General features: G+C 36.1%; 1 long non-coding RNA gene across 1 annotated transcript; it reads right to left on the bottom strand.

The window, feature by feature from the left end:
• Nucleotides 1-1,915: 1,915 nt before the first annotated feature.
• On the bottom strand, nt 1,916-5,291 carry LOC121065825. Its single transcript, XR_005817339.1, has 3 exons — nt 5,150-5,291; nt 4,027-4,138; nt 1,916-2,533 (listed from the first exon to the last, which is right to left on the bottom strand). It is a non-coding gene; the product is annotated as an uncharacterized LOC121065825 (long non-coding RNA).
• Between the last annotated feature and the right edge of the window lie 427 nt (nt 5,292-5,718).

The following is a 5,718-nucleotide window of genomic DNA, read 5'->3' as shown; positions in this document are numbered from 1 at the left end:
CCTCAGATTCTCTGCACAACTGGTCCATAATCATCTCAGTCCTCTCTGAAGCTTAGTATCCTACCTTATTTCATTGGTTGCAAGTTGCCTGTTCAGTTCCCTAACATTGTTCTCAGTGGAAAAGGCTGCTCTGCCATGTCCAGCTATTCTGGAAATAGTAATGCAATCACACTCAATGTGCTTGTTCTGTGTTTGGTTCCTTTGAGAAGTTTCCTTGTTGTTTTCTTTCAACCCTTGGGGGAACATATAAATGGAGAGCTTAAATTGAGCTCATTTTGTAGGTTCTCAAACATCTGTATGAGGTAGCAGGGAAATTCAACAACCTGTACGAACCAGCATTGCTAAACTCACTATGACTGTATCCCTGTATATGCATACCAACATCAAAAAATCATCATCAAACTTGGAAATTATCAGCAAATCAGCTGACAAACTTGCTTAAGAAGTCACGAATGGAAGGTCAAAGAGATAACCACCTTCTCCTCCCAACAGTGTTAAGGCCAAAGATAGAGGTGGGTTATTAAGAATAAAATATATGATTGCCCATCCCCAATGCCTGTGCTTTGTTCATTACTTGCAGTTTCTAAGATTTCCAAATTCTTTTTCTTTTGAAGGCAGTAAGAATAACAGGCACAAATTTGCAATTTAAACTCCACTGAAAATCATACCCAGGTACAAATACATACATAGTCATAATCCTCTTAATTCATATTTAAAGCTGATTAATTATTTAAAAAAAAAAAAGCAGGCCCCTATGATCCTCTTAGTGGTGATCTGGGAAAGAAAAAAATCAGGTAAATATCAAATCTGTTCAAAGGAAAACATTTCTTTGACACACTGAAATCACGTTCTAAAGAGAAAAACTTATTCACAAAATATTTCTGTAAACAACAGCAACAGTTTCAAGACATATTTTAATACCCCTTATATATTTCCATTTCTTCCCCAAATCAGTAAGCATGTGTGCAGCCTCGCTGTGTAGGGTGTTTGTTTTAAGACAAACAAAATCTAATAAACATTCACTCCTCTCAAGGTTTCAGAAGAGGTTTCAGAACACAGATGGACCTTAAAAAAAGATTGGCCAGAACTCACTGTGATGAGTGGTTCTCTATGAGCTGTTTGAATTCAAACTACTTCAAGTAAACTTACATGTGTCATTGATAATTAAAAATATCAGCAAAGCCTAATCTGAAAAGTTAAATTATTCAGGGATTTTTTTGGTCACCTAGGAAGTTCATTGGTGCCTTATATCTTCTTGTAATGAACCCAAGCAAATGAGGGTTTGTTTAGTCTTTGACTATCAAATGCACGGTTGGGTTGAGCTCACAGAGAACCATTTAAGAGAAACCACACTGAATTGAAACATGTATTAGTTGTTCTTATATATCTTCTAGCAGAACAGTGACATGAGATCCTGAGTTTAATTAAGTTTAAAAATAACACACTCTTTTAAACAATATACCTATGTTTCTCATTCTTCCTTCCTTCATCTCTTACAGCTTGTTTTTATGGTTCAGAAAATCCTACGCTTAGAGAAGACAGGAAAGAAACTTGCTAATTATTGCTAACTTGTAAGTGAGGTGACCTACAGCTGCTTTCAAAAGATGCTAAGTGCTTTTAAGGTTCTCTCTCTTTGTACTTCAACTTTTTGCAAGAAAGATTTCCATTCCACTGTTTAACCCTAATGACACCAAGTCTGCACCTGTTGCTGCATATACACCAGATGGCAGCAGTCTCTCTTACCCCACACCACCTCTCTGGTTCCACTCAGAAGAAAGATTTCAGCCACCACGTGCATACGTAACTTCAGAAAATGAGCAGCATCATTAACTTCAACAGACAATCTACACACTGAGCCACGGGCATGCAATATTGCAGATCATTAGTTTACTACCTTCACTGTAAAGTTTATAAGCATCCTCATGAGGCAAAGAGCAAAAAATTCTGCAGTACTGAATGTATTAATGGCACTTATTACTTAGAAAAAATGGTAGACCTTGGTACCAATTGAAGAAATTCATGTACCTGTTCACCTTCCTAAATTACAGCATTTTTGTAATTCTTTTTCCTTCAGAAACAGAATTAAGTCCAGTAAATCAACACAGCACTTATTCTCCCTGAAAATGCACGCTGAGGTACAGCTAGTGTTTCAGCCTTGCCCTATTTGCGCATGCACACCATCACCTACTACAATCAAAAATTACACAGCACGAGCAGGATACTATACTGTGCTGCATTTACCACGTAATTTATTGCTTCACTGTTCATTCACTGGAAAGATGCTCTTCAGCATGTTTGTTATCTTTTTTCATCCCTTCATTTCATATGTACTGACAACAGAGGACTTAGAGAGGCTTTAAATATCAGATGAAATCCGTTTGGTGTCAGGAGCTCTGAAAGCAGAGGTGGTGGGAAGGGCTGCTTGAGCAACTACTCTCAGGTTGCACTGCAGTTAAGAGACACAAACAAATCTGCAGCAGAGGGCACAATGACAGTGGATCCTCCGCAGACTCTTCTCTGATACGAAGATGATCTAATAAATGAATAGAAACCAATTTCAGCATTAGAAGTCCTAGAGCCAAAATGGTTAGCGGGTAGGAGAATATTCTGTAAATTAATCATTACAGGCTCTCTCTAGCCTTTTGTTCTCCCCAGAGCTCCTTCTTTTAGCCACTGCTGAGGGGGGGGGGGGAAGAAACAAAAAAAAGGTATCTCAAAGACAGTCTGCTGAAAAAGACTCAAGTTGTGGTCAAATAATTCTCCTCATGATGACTGCCCTTCTGTCTTTAAATTCACATCTAATTATTGTCAGTTTCTTATTACTAGAAATTATGACTTTATCTGGAATAAATGCTGTGCATTAATACAAAGGCTGCCTTTTGCTGCCACTTTCTGAGACATTAGACCTAGGCCTCAAACATTTTGGCCCAAGTTTATTAAAAGACAGAGGGCTAAGTTAGCTCAAAGAGTTTGCTACTGCGTTTTATTCATCTTTTATTATAATGCCTGTTAAATATGTTACATTAACAGGGGCACTTGGTACTGCATAATACAACCCTGTGATGTGTTAACAAGACACTAATTTTAAGGTCAGAAAATCTAAATACTGTATAAAGGATTTGCGCCTTACACTATTAAAAAATGCAAAATATACTAGATTAACATTCATACAAGTTGATGAAAAAAAAATGAATAGGAAATGAAAAAAAAATAAATAAAGATGAAGCAATGCAGTTTATGCAGGTCTCCAGAAACCAGCATATAATACACATGGGCTCTACGATCAGGCATACAGGGTAAAATTAATCCCAAAGCAAGGTTCTGCAGCCAAGCTCTGTACTTCCAAAGCCAGGTTTTATTGGTGAGAGCTGTTGACAGAGCCTCACCTACTGCTTTATAAATGGCATTTCTGTAATCTTCCTCTACCTCTGAAGGAAGCCAACACCAACCTCAGAGCTATCTATCTGCACACAAATCCCTTTCACTCACACGGTTCTCCTCCATCTGAATGGTGCTCAGGGACTTTAAACCCAGCAGAAACACTGCCATAACAGCGAGTATTTTATGAGGGCTCTAGGAGGTAATGATTGAGGATACACAAGTCCATTAATTGATTGTTTTGCATTTAGCTCCAGTAGGCAATCCTAGCTACATGCTGAGCCACAGCAGTTTCTTTCTCAGCAAACACTTTTGGAAGTGAATGCTCTTGCATTTTCAAAATAGTCAAGATTTTTTTTTTTAATAACCTTCTTTTAAAAGAAAAAAAACATAGCTTTTGAAAAAATAAAATTTTTTCAGGTTATTTCCAGCTGTGAGGATTTGATAGGAAGTGTAAATTCACTAGTACACCTACAGAACACAAACCATCCTATATATTCTTTGCATTCATATTTTAAATTACCAGCTGTTTTGCCAGCTTTTCTGTAGGTGCCTTCCAGTTTACCACTACCTCTCCCATTTTATAATATTAAAACAGATTAGCCAGACAAATATTGTGTGCTACAAAACAAACTTGGTCCTACTTACAGGTCTAAGTCCAACCTTCTATTCAGAGATTAGTAACGGCACATTGCAGCAGGACAAATTTTTGCAAGTTCTCGTTAACTGTTTAACTACTAGGATGTGCAATATTACATTCCTATAAAAATAAATAAATAAATTAGATTTATATATATCTATATATAATATATAATATATGTTTTGTAATTTCTTAAAGCTTAAAAATGTGGGTCTTCCCAATCACCAGGAAAAAATCAATTTGCCATGTTTCCATTATAAAGTATGAAATACTAGAAGCAAAATAAATATACAAAATAAAAAATAAATATAAAAATAAATAGATAAAAATAAATATAAAAATAAATATATTAAATAAAAAATATATTTAAATAGCAACTACAGTATATTGTTTGAACAAAAATTTATATAAAATAGGAAGTCTGTAAAAAAACTAGGTCTGTTATTTTTCCCCATTTAAAAATGAAATTGCTTTCCATTTTTCTGAGTAAAACTCAGTGGTTTCTTGAGGGAGCATAGTGTTCGTGTTTTTTCTTGAACACAAAATTAGGAAAGGCAGCAATCTTCTATTCCAGTGTTTTAATTACAGAAAGGAGTGAGGAATAAAGAAGGGAACATTAGGAAAGAGGGACGGCTTTAACATTCATAGATTTAATTCAGTCTGTAGCTGAGAAATACCAGAAGTGAACACATACTCAAAAAGGTTACCTAAAACTTCAGGAGGTGTTTTTGTATTGCATTATTAGCCCAGCAAGTCACTGAGTCAATATCACGAATTAACCAAATCAAAGAAAAGACCAATTTTCTATTTATGAGAACAGGAAGTTTTCTTAATCTTCCCTAGACAAGCAGGGGAGAATACAAGCACTAATTCCATTTTTTCACTCACATCACACCACCCACCCCTTTGCTACCGAGGAACCTAACACGTGAGAATAAGTGTAGCATATAGTCCTCAAACTCTCGGTCCCTGTCAAATTGCACCTTTACCACAAGTGAAGAGCATTAAAAACATGCTGCCACATTTGTAAAGGGTCCTTTCAAGTGAGATTTAGGAACTAAAGACAAATAAACCTGACACCCACAGTTCTTCAGAACAGCACGAGTAGACACATTAATCAGCATGACCCACCAAAATAAAATCATGATAGCTTTTGTCAAAGGGGAGTCACACGTCATAGATTTTTAAGTTCAGTGAAAGCATCAGGAAGCAGGTGGACAAAGAAGATCCAGCTGATACAGTACTCTCAGATTTCCGAGTAGTTCCAAATGAACCCCTTTCAGAAGAATTTGTAAGGAACACAAGCAACTATGGGTGAAACAAATAAACAAATAGCACACATGGATTAAACCAAGCTAATAATAAATAATCATTAAGTGTTAAGAGACAGAAAACTAGCCATTTGTTCTTCCACTCAGTGGAATACCGCAGTGGAAGGAAAATACCTTCCAGTAGTACCATGTATTCACAAGCAATCTCAAAAAAAAAAAAAAGTATAAAAAATTGTAAAACAAAGTTTGCTAGCAATATTATCTTGAATCAGGAGAGTAATTGGAAGTGTTATTAGGAAGGAACTCATGCTATTATATGAGCAGGCAGTAGAACAACAGATATGAATTCATACAATGATTCAATAATTCATATTGGAATGAAACTCCAGAGGTCATTCAAACCAACTCCATGCTAACAGCACGGTCAAG

The sequence above is a fragment of the Cygnus olor genome, chromosome 2 (genome assembly GCF_009769625.2).
Source record: "Cygnus olor isolate bCygOlo1 chromosome 2, bCygOlo1.pri.v2, whole genome shotgun sequence".
In the NCBI taxonomy this organism is placed as follows: Eukaryota; Metazoa; Chordata; class Aves; order Anseriformes; family Anatidae; genus Cygnus; species Cygnus olor.
Note: the sequence above shows the minus strand (reverse complement) of the source record. Positions and strands in the feature narration are given on the sequence as shown.